Source organism: Mauremys mutica, chromosome 1, assembly GCF_020497125.1.
Source record: "Mauremys mutica isolate MM-2020 ecotype Southern chromosome 1, ASM2049712v1, whole genome shotgun sequence".
Lineage (NCBI taxonomy): Eukaryota > Metazoa > Chordata > Testudines > Geoemydidae > Mauremys > Mauremys mutica.
Genome location: NC_059072.1, coordinates 321,908,221 through 321,926,456, shown reverse-complemented (window position 1 = coordinate 321,926,456; position 18,236 = coordinate 321,908,221).

Here is an 18,236-nt window from a genome sequence, read left to right as displayed (position 1 = left end):
TGAACCACTTTTCATATTTTACATGCTGTCTTTTGCTAATAGTCCTTAAGATCTGAATGTCTGGAAGGCGATGGAACATTCTCAGTGGAGAGCCCTCAGTGCTGGAATTCACTATCCCATTGGTTCATCAGAACCTGAGTGTGTTGACTTGTTTTTTGCTGATCTATTCACTGTGGGCCAGATCCACACAGGACCACTTATGTGGTACTTGGCACTCAGAAATTCTGAGGGATGACAGGACAAAAGCAGAAGTGGCCAGAAGGGGAGGGATTTGGATGTACTCTGCAAGAACTAGGAACCTTAAGACTACAATAACTTCTGAGAATTTACCAAGAAGAGAGGATTTGAGGGACCTGTCCCAGTCATGAGACTGTAAGGATAAAGGGAAGTTGGGAGGGGCTTTCTTTCCTCTGGCTATTGAGAGAAATCTTCCCTTTTGGACCATATTCTTCCAATTGAGAACTGTGTTTTAGAACTCACTATGTCTGGGTCACACTATGCCATCCTGTCTTCCATCCACAGGTTATACTAAACAGCTACTTCAGGGCATTGCTTCAAAGCTGTATGGCTGTGGATCCTGGCTAGGCAATTCAGCTCCAGCTCTGTACCACAGTGTGAGGCCAGAATTTAATCAGATGACTTTTGCTTGATAGGGGGCAGGTGTGGAGAAGAAATAAATCTCCTATTTGGGAGAGGGCTCCTTTTAGTTTGACACTGCCAATAAGTCACCTGTATTGCTTATCATTTGCAGCTGTGCTGAGAGCCTTCCGCATGAGTGCACTAATTTAATTTTGGATTTAGTAAACTCTGATCTGCTGGAGCCATTTACTCCGATCTAGGGGAGACATTTATTCCTGCATTTAGGCCCTCAGTTACTATGGTGACAAATGCAATGGCAATGCCAATGCATTAAATAAACTGAATCACTAACAGAGCTACTTATAGATAATAAAAATAAGACTGTTCCTTTACGGTGGATGAACCCTAATGTGAGAGGGTTCTGATTTGCACCAGACAGGTGCCATTAAAGAATCTGAACCCTGGTGTTCCTCTTCATCCCATACTCTTGGAGCTAACTCCCACGAACTCTTCTGACCCTGCGGTGGCAACGTAGCCAATTAGTCCTCCTGCCTGCATTTTGGAGAGGGTCTTGTGGAGAATTGGGGTGTTTTTTGCCATCCACTTTTCCTTTGCCATCCTCATTGGTGTTCCTCTCTGCTGACCCCAGCTCACAAAGGCAAGATTTGGCTCAGCAGACTCAGAGACCGATCTAGATTTCTGCTTCAACTCTTCTCCTAGCCACATGTGGTGATAATGACATTTTGACCCATGTAATAATGATAAATTCCATTTTCTTGGATTATTGAGGCTATAGCTCTTATAAACAATAGGCTACTGTTGCAGCTATTTCTTAGTTGAACACTGTAGCTATTTGGTTATAAAGGAAGATGGTATCCCAACAATCAATCAAATGTTCTGAAATGCTCTGCTGCTTTACTCTCCTAGAATCATCATTTCCTTATTTTGTGGAAAACCAGCTTTTCTTCTGCTGAAGAAGCCCAGCATATGCTTTAAAGACATAGGAAACTAGGCAAAACCAGTGTTTATATAAAAGGCTGAAGTTTGTTTAGGAAGGAAACCTGGCTGTATTTCACACAGAAGATCTTTTCAAGCATTAATTGAGTACTATTTATTTGGCCTTGACTGGCATGCCTGAAAGTGTTTATGAGTAAGGACAGGACAGTTTAAACTGTTGGGGCATCTATAAAGAAATGACTGTGACATAGATCAAGCCATTCATGCTGCTGCCACTTAAGGCAGTGCAGTTTCCTCACAGCCTTGTATTTGGATTTTAAACGAGTAAACGGCAATCCCCTGATACAAATAGGAGGGGGATGGCTCAGAGCGGAGCTTGCACAGATCCAGGTTATGTATCAAGCATAATATACCTTGGGATTCCAAAGCAGCTAACTTATCCCCATTTAGGTTTCCATAGGGATTAACTTAAAGACTGGTACAGTGGAACAACATTCATCTGTTCAAGTTTTCATTGAAAAAAATAATTTATCTGCTTCTTTGGATCCAGGCCAAACATCGCATTTCATAACATATTGATTGGTTTGGACTCAACCTGCCTGAATTTCTGGTTAATATTTGCTGATCTTAGTAAATATGACACCCATTTCTATTTTCTAAGGGAGGGATTTGCCAAATAAATTCATTTCCATTTGTACAAAACACAAACATCTGAGCTGGATCTACAAGCCTTTTCATGACTTGATGGGCCTCTGACAATGCCTCTCTTTCAGACCTGTGTGACAGGCAGACCGTGACCATTTTTTGAAATAAGATTTATTTAAGGGAAAAAAGCATATGTGCATTTTGATCTGATGCAGTGGTATGAACTTTGCTGAAAGCAAAAATGAAAATCATGTATCCAAGAAGAGCTGAATGTTGGATGCCTTGCATCTAATGTTCATCTAGGTGCATTGCATAATTTCACCCTGAATCTTACCTACCTGACAGGCAGCTCCCTGTCAAAGCACGAAGCCTTCAGAGACTCAGAGGCAATGCAGTCATTTGAGAAATGGATGTTTTTCCCTTTTGAAAATACTTTAGGACCAGATTCCGTCTCATTTATTTATTCCAATGTTAAATACGCAATGAATGGCTCTGGGTGCTGTCACATCATTGAAAAAGTATGGTAGTGAATAAAGTCAGACTGAAGCTGCACAATAAAGTGCAGTATAATTGTCACATTCTGGGGTGCAATCCAGACCAGTGAGGGGCTGTGTCACCACTGCCCTACAGCCCTGGGTGCCTCCCAATGCTTTGTTGCTATAGCTCCCAATCCAGGCCCCTCACAAACAGCATGCAGGTCACACCCTGAAGGTCTGTGCATTTTTGCAGCCTGCCAGCACTATCCAGCCACACACTGGCATCCACCAGCCTAGTCTACCACTTGCAGGGTGGCCTCAACACATTCTCAGTCCTGAATTTCCCCCAAAAATGTGTGTTCTGCACTGTCCAGCCCTTTTTTGGATAGTTCAGATATTTTAGGTCTGTTGCCCATGTAAGGGAACGATGTCCAACACTTTGCTACTTTAAATGGAGTTACCACACAGCTCAGTTTAACCACAACACTGAATTGGTTTTCATTAATGAATAAAACCAGTTTATTTAATTACAAAGTGAGTGCAAGTACAGGGCATTAAAGTCAGAAATAGTTACAAGAGAATTAAAGATAGCACTAGAAAGCATTGTAAAACTTAAACTAGACTTGGTTCAAGGTGAAATCCCTTACCACATGTTCCCAGTAACATTGCTGACCAAATTTCCAAATCTGTTTCTGAAGTCCAAAGGCTGTTTCTTTTGTCTTCTTTGGTGTGTGTGTGAGAGAGATGGATAGGGAGAGACACCTTGGGGTGGTTTTGCCCCGCACTTCATAGTCACTCTTTGAAAAGCATTTTCCTGAGGTTACCCCTCGATAAAGTTAGTTCCTGCTGTGAGGACAGAGACAAGACATTCTGTGGTGAGAGAGGTTCCATGCTGTTGTTTACTAAAATGCAGATCAGTTTGTTCCTGCCCCACTTCCTTGCCAAAGAATGGCCGCTTGACAGGTGATTGCCCATCAACTTTGACACCTGGCAAGAGGCGTCAGCTTGTCCTTTGTCTTTGAAAAATGGGTTTGCCCAGACTTGTTTTGTAGCCACCTTTCAGTCATGATGTCAGCTTATGTTCATAACTTTACATATAATGTTGCTACCCATATTTCACCACGATATTATTTACCAGCAAGTTATTAGTTTTCAAGTGACACATCACAAGGCATATTTTGTACAAAGATAATTACAGTGGTGTAATAGGGTGTGAATACAGAGATGCATTCGGTCAGAGTAATACAATCATGCAGTCAAAGGCACACTGGAAGGGGCCATGTTGTAGCTGGAGTTCCCAGGACGAATTCTGGGACAGTCTGGCAGAATTCCTCCTAGGGGCTCCTGGAGAGCACAAACTGAAGCAGAATCTCCATCTCCCTATTCCCAACCTTTTCCATACTCACCCATCCCTCCCTACCCTCTTTCAAGCAGCTAGCGCACATGGCAAGATTCACAGAAAGCAGAAGCTGGACTCTTCCTCCATGCTCTGGCTGTCCTTTTGTCCAAGGTGCAGGAGTTGGATGGGGGTGTGGGGTTGGCTTCTTGCTCTATTCTTCCTCTTTTAGCCCCTCCCAGGGGTTGGCCACAGTCCTACCCTTCTTCTGTATAGCGACCTTCATGCAAATGCTTCATGAAACTGGACAATACAGTCACAGAGCTTAATTAAAGAAGGGAAAGAGGGGAACTAAAAGGAATAGGCAAGACAGAAAAGGTATATTCTTGAATCAGCAGGTGTATGAGTCAATATGCCCCTCAGTTACACAGGTGCACCTGCACTGAGTTCAAGTTCACTTCAGTGAGCTCAGTAGAGGTTGCCCCTGTGTAAGTGAGGTCAGTATGGAGCTGGTGAGAAAGGGACGCAAACTTCTAACACGGCATCTGGAGGGCCAGAATGAGATGATGTAATGGGGGCAGAACCTAAAAAATGCTGCATTGTCTTCTTCAGAATCCGCACATTGCAAACTAAATGGATGCTGAAAATTCCCACTAGAGCTGCTGCTTAAAACTCACCCTCTCTTCTCTATGGTGTAGACTACATGTAAGCACTGGTGAGGGACTTGGAGATAGGACCGGATTAGAAATGTGAGAAGGGGAATTCCTACTGAAGTCAAAGGAGGAGCAGCTGGATCAACTAGTGAAATGCAGATAACCAGATCCAAAATGCCAAATTTGTATCCAGATTTTGAACTTCTCAAAAGTTCAGGGCTCCTTAGAACTAGGGTTTCAGGTCAGCTCATTATAGAGAATGATCAGCTATGATTTAGGATCAAAATCCAGATTGAGGCTCCTTTCTCTCTCCTCCCACAGTTTGGGGACAATCAGTTCTGGGCATGTGATCTAGGGTCATTATTAATGAAATGGATGTGGATGGACAATTAGTGCCTTTCCTGGCAGAGTCCCTATTGTTTTCGATGTCAAAGGAAAAAACGAGAGCCAAGGCAGATGTCACTGGAAACCCCCTCTCTCAACACAGTCATCTTGTTAATCAGAACAGAATCTCTTACTTCATCTGAGACAGAGACCATCACTGCCAGAAAGGACAGCAAGAGGGCCAAGAGGGGCAGCGGGGGGCGGCAATGCTATGGCTGTGGGAAGTGAATAGAACTGCCTTTGCTGCTGGTTATTTCTGTAACATTCAGAATAGATCCTTTTGTCACATACAGAAATGCACTAAGAGAAGCAAAAGAAACAATTAGAACAGAGAACGGGACAACCAGTATGTGTCGAGGCAATGTCACAGGCCCAATCCTGTTTACTTTACTCACACACGAAGAATCCCTTGGATTTCATGAGTATGGAAATGAGGACTCAGCTCCGTATCCCTTACTGACTCCTACTTCTAAAATTGCCATGTCTACGAATATGATAATGGAATCGAGTTAGGGCAGCAGTTCTCAACCAGGGATCAGGGACAGTTAGACTTGCTGGGGGCCCGGGCAGAAAGCTGAAGCCCCGCTGTGTGGGGCTGAAGCCCAGGAGCTCCCAGCCCTGCCACCTGGCGCTGAAGCCGAAGCCTGAGCAACCTAGATTTGCGGGGCCCCCTGTGGAATGGGCCCTGGGCAATTGCCCTGCTTCCTACCCCCTGACGCTGGCCCTGGATTTCATATGCAGAAAAACAGTTGTTGTGGCACTGGTGGGACGTGGTGGAGTTTTTATATCATGTTGGGGGGCCTCAGAAAGAGAAAGGTTGAGAACCCCTGAGGGGTAAATGATGAATAGGTCCCCTTGGAGAGACATCAGAAACGGGCAGTGGACTATTTCCCCACACACCTAAAAAAGCAAACACAAGTAACCTCACATCCCCTTACTGCTATGGCCTAAGGTAACAAGGAAAACCCAAGTTTTAAAAAGCAACTTGTGCTTCCTGATTGAATCCTTCCTGTCAACTTGCAGTGTCATTATTGGATCCAAACTTTCCGTGCAGTTATACCAATGCATCACTTGATGTTATGAATCCAAACGCTCTACATTTGTGCTTTTAAATGGAAATGGTTGCTGACAAAAGTACTTTCATCTCTAGTTCAGCTCCCCTTTAAAAAATAACCAAAAAAACAAGACCCAAAAACCATCTGTAACAAAAAGCTTGCTTTCCATTTTGTCACATTTCTGGAGGATTCCATGGAAACAGAGGTTAGAAGCTACTAAAATGCTGAGCATGTAATTAGAGAGACATGATGGTGAGGTAATATCTTTTGATGGACCAAATTCTGTACATGTAACTGGCATTCAACAAATAATAAACAATAATAAAAAATGAATGAATTCAGTGCCTGCAAAAAGTGCCAAACTCTCTTTTTATCTTACCCAGAAAGCAACAATAATACCAGCAGTGGCAGTTCAAGCTTCCCCCTGCTATCCAGTGGGCTCCAGCCAGGCTTGGAGGGGCCACCTGGAGGATAATAAGATTTATTTAGTCATTGGCCTGTCTGCTGGAACTGCCAGGGTGATGAGTGGTTTTGTGATGTGGATACCTCTCTGCTAGGAACTGAACAGAAGCTACTGACTAATGTCACATAGTCTGCAAAGAGCAATCAGACCCTGCTTCCTACCAGACCCAAAGTATGTAAGGCTCCAAGGGTCGTTGCACAGGCCCTGAGAAAGTCACTCTAAATCCATTGTGAAGCAACTTTGAGAAAAGCAAAGGAAATAAATTTAAAAAAAAAGGATTCTCTGATTTTTTTCTCTGCCCAGGACCCAGCCACTGGCATGAAGAACATTGTCAGTCAGAGAGCAGCAGTTTGGCTCAGAAAGTTGAGGTTGTACCAGGCTGTGCTCTAGTGCTGGATTATTTTAATTAATCGGCTCTTTGGGGCTTGTTTGTGATTTCACAAGCCATGTGCTCACAGCAGCTCAGAAAACCTCAGGAAAAGTGTGCTTATAGTCTGTAGGGCTGTACGTGGCTTTTCCTGGGAATTTGTGAAGTCTCAGGCAGAGCAAATGGAGTCCTGATCATGGGAGGTTACTCCAGGCTGCTAAATACATGCAAGGTGGGGCAGGGAACACTGAGCAGAGTGAACCCACACTGGAGCAACCAAAAGGGTGGTGGGGAAAGACAGGAGTAATAGCTCTGTCTTTCTTTAAGAATAGCTAGGTGAGAGGGAGATATAGGACTAGAGAAGAAACACCCTCTTCTTCCCAGTAGCTAAAAGCCACAAAATAATTGCAGTGAGATGCTCTGACATCACTTTGCAATAGTCAAGCTGCAATGTTACATCTGTACTTAATTATAGCATGTCATAGTGATGCAATAACCAATGTAAAGATGGCAGAGGTCAGATCATGCCATGGCTATTTGTAGCTCTCTCTGATTGCACGGCTCTCCAGCTTTCCACAGTCCAAAACTATTGCCATATAAGGTATTGTCCGCACACACCCCTGCCCCGCCCCAACAATTACTAAGTACCTCTGTTGAACTCTATCTTGCAGAGAAAGGAGGAATATCAAGAAGACCCAATGTCAAACTCTTGAGGGGAACCTTAAAAAGTCAGTGTATGGTAGATTCTACTCTCTCACTCTGAGGTGCAGATCAACCACAAATAAAATGAGTATATTAAAACATTTTTGTAAAAACAAGCACCCTCAAATTCTGAGGCAATGAAAATCTGATACCCTAGTGCCCTGTATGGACTATTTTTTGGCATTCTAAATGTCTGAATTCAAATTCATATTAGACCTTGAAGCACATTAATAACTATGCTGAAGTTTCAGAGGCTCCTCTGTACACCCAAAGGACACCAATTTATTATAAAAATTTGCATATGAGCAATGCTTTGCTACTGCCCAGGAAGAGTTTAGTCCTAGTATGCAATCTAGTCCTTGGCCTGTGGAGGATATATATTATATTTAAGGGAAGCATGCAAAGTTTGGCAATAGCAAAAGTATTATAAAAAAATGATAAATATGCACATATGGCCAAACTGAGCTCTCACTCAGTGACACCAGTAAATCCAGTATAGCCCCATGGAATGCAGTGGAGTTATTCTGGTGTAGCATAGCTGAGTCTGGCCATTTATAGATTCCAAGGCCAGAAAGGACCAGTGTGATCATCTAGTCTGACCTCCTGTAGGATACAGGCCACAGAAATTCCCCAGAATAACTCCTGTTTGAATTAGAGCGTATCTTTAAAAAAAAAATCCATGTTTTGTTACTTTCCATCTCAGAGTTTCGTTGCCTGAGAGACTGAGCATGATCTTTCTGGTTATGTTCACGTACAGTACTACAATGAAACTGTGGGTTCAATCCTCAACTGTCTCAAATTTACCCCTGGAGCAGATGAAGAAAGTGGAGGGCAAGCTGGCTCTAAGCCACCTTTCTACTCCCTGATCCCGCCTGGCAAGGGCTTAAACATCGTGTTACATCAGCTGCAGCAGTCCCATAGGAGCCACTGTGCTGGCACAGGGTAAGGTGAAGAGCTGTGTGATCTGTCCTGACCCAGCATACTCTCTCTCTCCCCCTCCATCCCTGACCCCTACATTGGGGGTGCCGGGTGGGAATGGGTGACTGTATGCCACCTTCACTGGCACCACATATGCAGAGGATCCTCCTGCGTCAAAGGAATTCTCACCTGTCTCTTTAGGAAGCTTTCTGGCTGCATTGCACTGAGGCAGGGCAAGACAGACAGTTCTGGGGTCAAGGACTGAGCCCTATAGTTCAGGTGTTTTTACCACAAGGTTCACTTTTAAATATACTGCACTGACACATGCATTTGAATGTAACATTCAGTTTTCAGGCATCCTTTAAATGTTAGTTTGGAAGTGGTGGGCATCACCAGACAGTCCCAAGGTAATAGTTATTCTGTCTTGGAGCAAATCATCATACCCCTTCAAGTCATTATTACATTAGAATAAGGAGTCATGTAATGATACCTATGCAGTCGGCAAATGGGATTCCCCATTTCTAAAATCGGCATGGGCTAGAGGTACAAAAGATGTCAGAGGAGAAAAATCACAAACACAGCCAACAATGCAGCACTAGGTGTGGATAGCTGAGTAACATCTACAACCAGTGAGAGCTTTCCCCTTCCTTGTTGCAGAGAACAGATATGCAATGTCAAAAGAGAGAGATGGAAGAAAACTGATACTTAGTATCTGATGGAGTCACAGGTAATAAATCAGAGTATAAAGAAATCCACAGACTCCATCTGGTTGGAGAAGCCAAAGCAAGGACCTTTGATATTCAGAGAACTTTCTACAGTTTTGACTCTACTTTCTCTGCCCTGTGCTGATGGACTGTTTGCTCCAACCCTCTCCCTCCCTCTCCTTCACAGTCTCTTTATCTCAGCTTCACTCCATACCTGTCCCTCTTACCCTCTTCTCCCCTGCTCTGCCCCATCATAAATATAAAGGGAAGGGTAACAACCTTTATGTATGCAGTAACATAAAATCCCTCCTGGCCAGAGGTACAGAATCACTTTACCTGCAAGGGGTTAAGAAGCTCAAATAACCTGGTTGGCACCTGACCAAAATGACCAATAAGGAAAGAAGATACTTTCAAATCTGGGAGGAGGGAGGGGTTGTGCTCTTTGTTTGTGTTCTCTCTGGACGGAGAGAGAGACCAAGCAGGTAAAACATCTCCTAAAAACATACATCCAAGATTACACAAATTGTAAGTAAAGGCAAGGAAATGTGTTAGATTATCTTTTGTTTTAGCTTGTGAATTTTCCCTATGCTAAGAAGGAGTTTTATTCCTGTTTTTGTAACTTTGAAGCTGAGCCTAGAGGGGAATCCTCTATGTTTAAATCTTTTTATTACCCTGTAAAGTTACCTTCCATCCTGATTTTGCACATGATTCTTTTTCTTTAAATAAAGTTCTTCCTTTAAGAACCTGTTTGATTTTCAGTGTCCTAGGGATAAAGGGTCTGGCTGGTACTCACATTATTCTCAAGCCTCCCCAGGAAAGGGGATGAAAGGGTATGGGGGAATATTTTGGGCAACAAGGGACTCCAAGTGACCCTTTTCCTGAATTTTTGTCTAAATCACTTGGTGGTGGCAGAAATAGCATCCAAGGACAAGGAAAGGATTTGTGCCTTGGGGAAGTTTTTAACTTAAACTGGTAAAAATAAGCTTAAGGGGTCTTTCATGCAGGTCCCCACATCTGTATCCCAGTGTTCAGAGTGGGGAGGGAACCCTAATATGGTGGCAGAGCGATGGAATCATTTTGAGCCAGAAGCACAGCCCTCAGGATTTAAAAAAAGGACATATTTTTTTCTTTTGCTTGCTTGAAAACCAGAGAGGATTTTTTGTTGTTGTTTTGTTTTGTTTTTTGAAAGGACACTTTTTAAAAAAAAAAAAAAAGCTGAGAGCAGCTGGAGTTTCTTTTTCTTTACCTGTGGACAGAGGAGTTAAATTCCTGCAAGGGAATTCACAAGGTGCTTTTTTTTTTTTTTTTTCTTTCTAGCTCTCGGGTTAGGCCAAGCTAAGCACAGGAAGGCTAGGCTGATGGAAAGTGAGGTCCAGAAAAAACTGGAGTTAGCCAGATTGGAGGCTGAACAAAAACAGAAAGAACATGAAAGATAAATGGACTTAAAATGCTTGGAGTTGGAAGCAAAGGAGAGGAAAGAGGTGAAACGCTTGGAGGCAGAGGCAAAACGCTTGTCTATGAAGTTAGAGCTGAAGTGCTTAGAGCTGAAAAAGGCTAAGATGGGTCTACCAGATAACCCTAACAATCCTTCTCCAGGTACCACTCCCCATTCCAAAAAATTCTCCACCTACAAGGAGGCTTTCTTAGAAAATTTCGAAAGGGCCTGCCTTGGGTACAGCATCTCTACAGACCAGTATATAGTGGAGCTGAGGCCACAGCTCAGTTGACCCTTAGCAGAGGTGGCGGCTGAAATGCCTAAGGAACACATGAACAGCTATGAACTTTTTTTTAAAAAGGCCAAAATTAGAATGGGGCTAACACCCAAGCATGCCCATTGGTGGTTCAGAGTCCTAAGGTGGAAACCAGACATGGCGTTTTCCCGACACGCCTACCACATTGTAAAAAATTGGGATGCCTGGATATCAGGAGCAAGAGTTAAATCTCTGGAAGATCTGTCTTTCCTAATGCAAATGGAGCAGTTTTTAGAGGGTGTTCCTGAGGAAATAGAAAGGTTTGAACAGCGCCTATCACAGGGCTGTGTGTATGCAGTGAACATAGCAGTGTTGAGCACTTTTAGAAATCCCACTTGTAGCAAACATAACCCCACCTATCCCCAAAGCACATTCTCCACCTAGTTTCTGGACAAAAGGAAGAGTCATATTAATACATGGACAAATGCTATTCTCTCCTCTATGGCTGTGCACATAACTGTGGTATGTGGAGAGGCAGGAATTGGTCAGGCTACACAGAGGGTAAAGACCACTTGTTCAGAGCCCACTGCCAGGGAGTCTTCCTGTGTGCTGTTATGCAAGGGAGATCTGGGGTTAGTTGGAGGGGGGCAGAACAGAGGTTGGATGGTGTGGGAATGGAAGAACTAGTATTATAAGTATTGAGGGTCCTTCCCATTAGGTACAGAGTAGCTCTATCTCCAATCAGTGACTGGATGCACAACCGATGGTGGGGGAGGACTTCTTCTCTTCTTGAACCTCAGAGATTCCCTATGTGTGGTCCACTTCAGGGCTGGCCTTACACGTGGGCAACCACTCAGGGCTCCATGGTCAAGAGGCAAGGAATATGGCAGGCCTGGGGTGATGGAGGGGATGGGTGGGAGGCCTGGGGTGGCAGTGGGGGCCAGAGGTGCCAAAATACAAGTTTGCCCAGGGCACCATTTCCCCTAAGGCTGACCCTCGTCCCCTTGGACACTACAGGGAGGATTTGAGCTACAGTAAAGAGGATTTTTTTTTAAAAAGGTATCAAACTTTAGCACATTTTCCCTCAATGAGAATAATTTTTATTATGTCCATTATCTCTCTTTTTCTCACATATGTCCATGTGTCAGGGCACTCACAGGAGGGAAAGGATATTACCCATAGGCCTGTAAAATAGATGCACACAGATCATTCATGGGATTCCAGTGAGGATATGGTAATCACAGAAGTATGAGTTTTGTATATATTCGACTTAGGAAAGACAATGCACAAAAACAGTGAGTAATGCTATATATAGTTCTATAGGTCTGATGTCATCACAAAGCACTCAGACTTCAAATCTGATGATTAGAGAGTTAGTGGAACTAGTTATCTATGGTATCTTTAGCATATGTGCAGATATTTGTGATAGATATGCAGATGAGTCACTAAAATCATAATTTTGTCCATCTCCCCTATTGAGGATTTTTAAGTTGTCTGTGTGAGAGACAAAGTTTAGTGACGTTTACACTACATTTACTAGATGGTTTCTTTTGGGTGAGGAGACTGTAGCATACCAGTGTCATACATTGTTATTTCTGGTATGTTGGATGAAGTTGCCCATTGCGTTAAATTGATGGAAAATGGACCATTGTAGACACGCACTAGAAGTATATTGATATTTTAAAACCCTTAAAATTCTTCTTAATCTTGAAAAGATGCATGAGATCAGTGATCAAATCAAATAGATCACTTTCAGATTCATTAATCAGTTTTCATCCATCTGCCATATTAATGAAATTGATAGCCTTATCAGATTCACCAATTCAGAAGTAAAAGGTTTACTCAGTTTTTCAAACTAGTAAAGACAACCGAGAACCGAACTTCAGTGTGTTTATTACAGATATTCACTAACCATTTAATGAAAAGGATTACGGAACTGTGTAAGGATCTCCCCATCAGCATATCTCACACACACACACACACTTACTTACTTCAGCATGTTCTTTTTTTGTAATTTATTTTGCAATACAAGAGTGCTTTCTGCAAAATGGCTGCTGTGGAAAGCTAAATTGGTGAGGAAATTAGAAACAAGCTGCCATCACCACTGAAGTCTACTGGATTTACATTCATTTTAGAGTATGCACTCTGTAAAGTGTCTTTGATTCCAGACACACTATGTAAAACTAATTTGCCAGCAGGTTGGGGTGTGTGGGGGGGCTCCCCTTGTATCTGCATGCACAATTTTGCCCCCAGAGAAGTTTAAGTAACTTCAGAATATTTCATGTTTTTTGTAAAAACAAACAAACAAAAAAACCTGGAAAGTTTTGTGCAAACTGTAAAACAGTGTTCAGAAAAACTCAAGTGGCAGGATCTAATCTTATTTGGATTATTTTATGCTTAGAGAAATTTCAACTCCTTCCCACCCCCACAGTAATACTCTTTGAATAACATCTGAGGATTTGTCTTAGACTTTTTAAAGTGGGATCAGTCCTGCACAGAAAAACAGAACGCATTGTTTCCAAAAGATCAAAAAAGACCTCATCCCCATCCCTTCTTTTCAGCTTTGCTAAATGGGCAAGCACTCCATGTGACAAATTGGTTTGGTAACTGGCAAATGAATCATTATGGGGCTCCCCAAAGACTGCTGCTAGTTTTTCTAAGTAAATAATGCACCTTCTTGAGTCAGAGTTTTATTAGTACTCCATTCACAGATAACAGGATTAGGAAGGGGATTAGTAAATAAATCAACTCTGGTGCTTTTCTTTAGAGAATCTATACTTGAAAATACAGCATTTATCTTAAATATACTTGGCCAAACTGTTTTTAGTTGATGTGTTAACTTCAGCAGGGTTGCACTAACTCAGCCCAGACAGAATTTGAGCCACAATGTGCAAAGCCTATTTAATTTTTGAAGGTATAATAAACACAATTGGTTGACCATAAAAATTGCCATAGAATAGCTATAAGACAACACATTGATGGAACAATGACAGTGGTTTCTGCAAATGCAGCAGTTTTATAGAATTCTGCTCCATTTTGGTTGCTTATGGTCTGGACAATGATTTTGGCACATAATGTGGCCTGTTTCTGCATCATAATAGGGAGCATGTGGGTCTGTACTGGCTCATGGCCAAACAAAGCTGACGGTGGAGTAAAACCATTGTCATATGTGATCATCAGAAACCTCAGTAGGTTAATGAAATCCTTGGAATTTGAGTCATTGCAGACAACTTTAAAGGTCTGTAACATTTTTCTTTAAAATAGACTCAACACAGTTCCATATAGTTAATAGCATTCGAGATTTATAGCCCTTAAAGACTCATGTATATTTCTTTGTAAAGGGCATACTGCTGTACCATACTAAAGCTGAAAAGATTTGTTATGTATTAGCATGAGTGAATCAGGTGATAGGCTGCTAAGCTCAAAGACCTCTTACTTGAAAAGAAAGAAAAAAAAACCTTATCACTATAGTAACCAGCGTTAAGATATCTTCAGCACATTCACAGGACTGAGCTCTTAATTGTCAGTGCATGCTGAGGAGTCTCAGCATCACTCCAGTGGTGCTTAGCTCTTGCAAGATCGAGCCCTTAATTCATAGCAATAACATGCTCCAAAGTAATCTAATATTGCAGAAGCTGAACGCACACCAGAGGCTCCACAACCAGGGAGGCAATTTTTTTTGTAAAGTTTGTCTTATCCCAGATCAGCAAACAGTGCACAGAGTATTGTGTACGCAGTATGGAATTTGTAATTATGTCATGATCCTGAAAAGAATTCCCCACTTATTATAGAATCTACTGCTGAAATGCAGAAAGCAAACAGACTAGTGTTTTGGTTAAACAAGCTTTATCTAAATACATATTTTTCATTATTACTAACCTCAATTTGGTGGTATATCAAATACACAGAATATCACACTATAAAATATTAATTCATCTGATTCAAAAATATCAAAGAACCACTTTTTTTTAAAGCTCCCCAAAGTGCATGCAACGTAAATTTTTTGTGCACAGAGGCATAGCTGTTTGGGATGCAAAAAATAGGTGTATACATTGACATGCTTATGTCTACACACAGGTTACTTTTTTTGTACTCAAACAGGTGCAAGCCTTTACTGGCAGAGTGAAGTGAAGCCCTACACTCAACTCAATGGCTTTTCTCTGTGTCTGTAACCTGATAGTTTTCAAAAACTACATTTGATCAATTCCAAAATTTCAGGGAATGGTCTAGATATCAATGGGCAGAACCCTATGGATTCTGGTGGAAATAAAAACTGTGGGACGAGCTTGATTTCCACAAAAGTCACCATTTGGTCACTGAATGGTGGGGAGGCAGAGACTTCACCCAGGCCATCAGGAGGGGAGCAGAGTCACCCTGATTACAGGGGTGAGGCACTGACCCGAGGGTTAGGATAATGGATTACTGTTAGAGTCTCAGAGAGCTGCTTCAGTTTGCAGCACCAAACGGGTCACTCTGTGATCCTGATTTTAATAGAAATGAGGATGGTGAAAGTCTCTCCGGCCAGTCCCCGGATCCCACCTTGTTTCCACTCTAGTTAATCCCCCTGTCCTGCTGTGCCCTTGTCTCCCACTCAGGTCAGGCCCCCACCCAAGTGGCTCCTTGCCTCATTCAGCTGGGCTCACCTCACAGGTCTGGCCTCCAGCCAGACCTCCAGCCAGACCTCTTACTGCCCCACCCTCTGGCCAGGCCCCTGGCTCCCCACCCCCAAACTCTGTCAGATCCTTTCTGATTGTCACCAAAACCAGCAGAATAGAAAAGCCTGTAAAATCAGTCTTCTCTGGTGTTCAGAGGGAGGAACAGGCCAAGTTGGAGGGGTGGGGCAAGAGTCCAGCTGTTACAAGCTCAGCCTACATAAGCAATGAAGTGTCTGACCCTCTAATTTTACATGCCCACAAGTTGGTGGCTCTTAGAAAATCTGACCCATAGTTTCTACCAGGCAAATAATATATATAATACAAGCATATAATACGCAGCCAAGACTAGAGAGGTAACCAGATAAATATTATGCTTAAAAATTTATAACTAGAGCAAACCAGGTGGTTTAATGACAACAAAACAGGAGGCCAATTTTCAGGTCTGCAGTTCTGTCCTTTTCTTCTAAACTAGCATGGGCTGTTACTGCTGCAGACAGAGGAGAGGTTTGCGTAATGTTGCATTAGCAATCCCGGGATGGTTTGGGGAGTCTGCCTATGTACAACTTGTGAATCCTTGCTGAAGCTATGAAGTTCTTGCTATGAAATTGTTGGATCATTGAATGCCTCAATGTGGCTGTGGAGTCAGCTATGGCCGGTCAGGGTTGCAGCATGTCCACCCCAGACACAATTGTGGGCCCTTAGACCTTAAATGGTCACTTATTCAGGTGCAAGCACCTTGGTACAATGGGTTGACTGAAGCTTAGGGAACCAAGTTTGATAAAGTTTCTCTGCAGGGAGCTGGGAAAGTGGGGAGTGGAAAATCCCTAGCATCAGAGAAAAGAAACCCAGGTATTGATGTTGGCCTTTAAAAGCCAGAGGCTAGGTGGGTCAGAAAAGACAGACACAAAGGACGCATGGGTAGAAGAGCAGAAAGACACTGACCGCAGAGGTCAGAATCAGAGAAACTGTGTGTGCAAGAGGGGAAACCTGGATTCCACAGAGGACTCGGCCCTCACCAGTGGGGTGAGGAAACTGAGGCAGGGAAATGCATACAGGTGTGCTTATTTTATCTACTTCTGAGTGTTTCTCAAGCTAAGTAAAGAGTAGTGGTGTTTAGAATCCTGTGCAAAGTCTATCTGTGAATCTGTTTGCTCTCTCTGTCACTTGACCACAAAGAGTTAAACTGTAAACTCAGAGCACCCACATGCTTGGAGTGCTGGGAAAGGGTGTGTCTAAGAGCTATTGGGGAGCCTCAGGGAGGCAGCTCTAGTCTCAGGGTCTAGGCTGTGGGATCATAGTATCTCAGAAAGGGGTGCTAGACAGAGAATCTATACAGAGAGTGCACCCAGAGAGAGAGAGAGACACACACACACACCTGCTTAATCTCAAAGCAGCTTAAAGGGCACATGAGACCAGTGAGGTAGGTCCTGAACACAACAGCCAAAAGGGAGCACTACTGGGGCTGTATGTCTGACAAACCCCAACCAGAAGGACTAGCTCAGGATAGAGCTGCATCTAACACTCCATGACACAAGGAACATTGCTGCAATATGGACAGCCCCTGAGGCAAGAAGGAAGTAAAACAGAAAGATTCCAGAGAGAAATTGCCTATATTAATATTTGCGTGATAGAGTTTAACTAGGGTTTGGTTTAACATATCACCTTTCACCCAGAAGCATTTCAGAGTATTTTGAAATACATTGAGTTAAATACATGCATTGCAGTAACCATCTAGGCCAGCGTTTCTCAAACTGGGGTGAGGGTCCACTGGTGCCACGGATCAACTCCTCTCCCTCTCTGCTGCACACCAGGAACAGCTATTCAGCGGTGTGCAGGAGTTGCTGGGAAGGAGGGGGAGGAGCAAGGACAGTGCATGCTTGGGGGAGGGGGTGGAAAGAGGCAGGGAAGAGGAGGGGCAGGGGTGAAGTGGGGGTGGGAAGAGAGGGGGCAGGGGCTGCAGCCTGGGGCTGAGCGGGGGGCTTGGGTATCCATGAAAAAATGTAAATCAAAATGGTGGTCCTCAGGTTGCTAAAGTTTGAGAACCACTGATCTAGGCTAATATGAGAAAACATTATGGGACAGAGCTGGTAATCCTTACTCAGGCAGAATCCCCATTAGAGTCAGGGATCAAGCCCTATGTGCACAAGGACAGTTTACATTCAACCTTGGACATCAGAACCTTTATTGAGAGAGAATAATTTAGTAAAGACATTGGGATTATCCACTTTCCAATACGGACATGTGAATTTTCTTCCCAGCCAGCTGGCAGGCAGGACGAATCTCAGCCAAATGTGTCACCTGAAGGATAGTGCCTTTATCTAGCAATCCTGCAGTTCCTCTTAGCATTCCACTGTTCTTACATTACCAGGTACCCCACCTTAAACATTTCACCATGTATAGGAAATAACTACAAAACTCTACCACAGTGTTTATCATATTCTCTTACTCCTTGGCGTAAAAGTAGGAGAGTATAGAAAATACTGAGGTAACCTTATTTATTGGCAAGACAAGCAAGGTTGGTGGTGGCTTAACATGTTATCAAGTCTCGTGGAAGTGTTGAATCTATGACTTCACCCTCAGACAAAAGGACCTGAATGTGACTCATACAGATACTAAATATAATGGCTCTTTTCCAGTATTCTAATTGATCA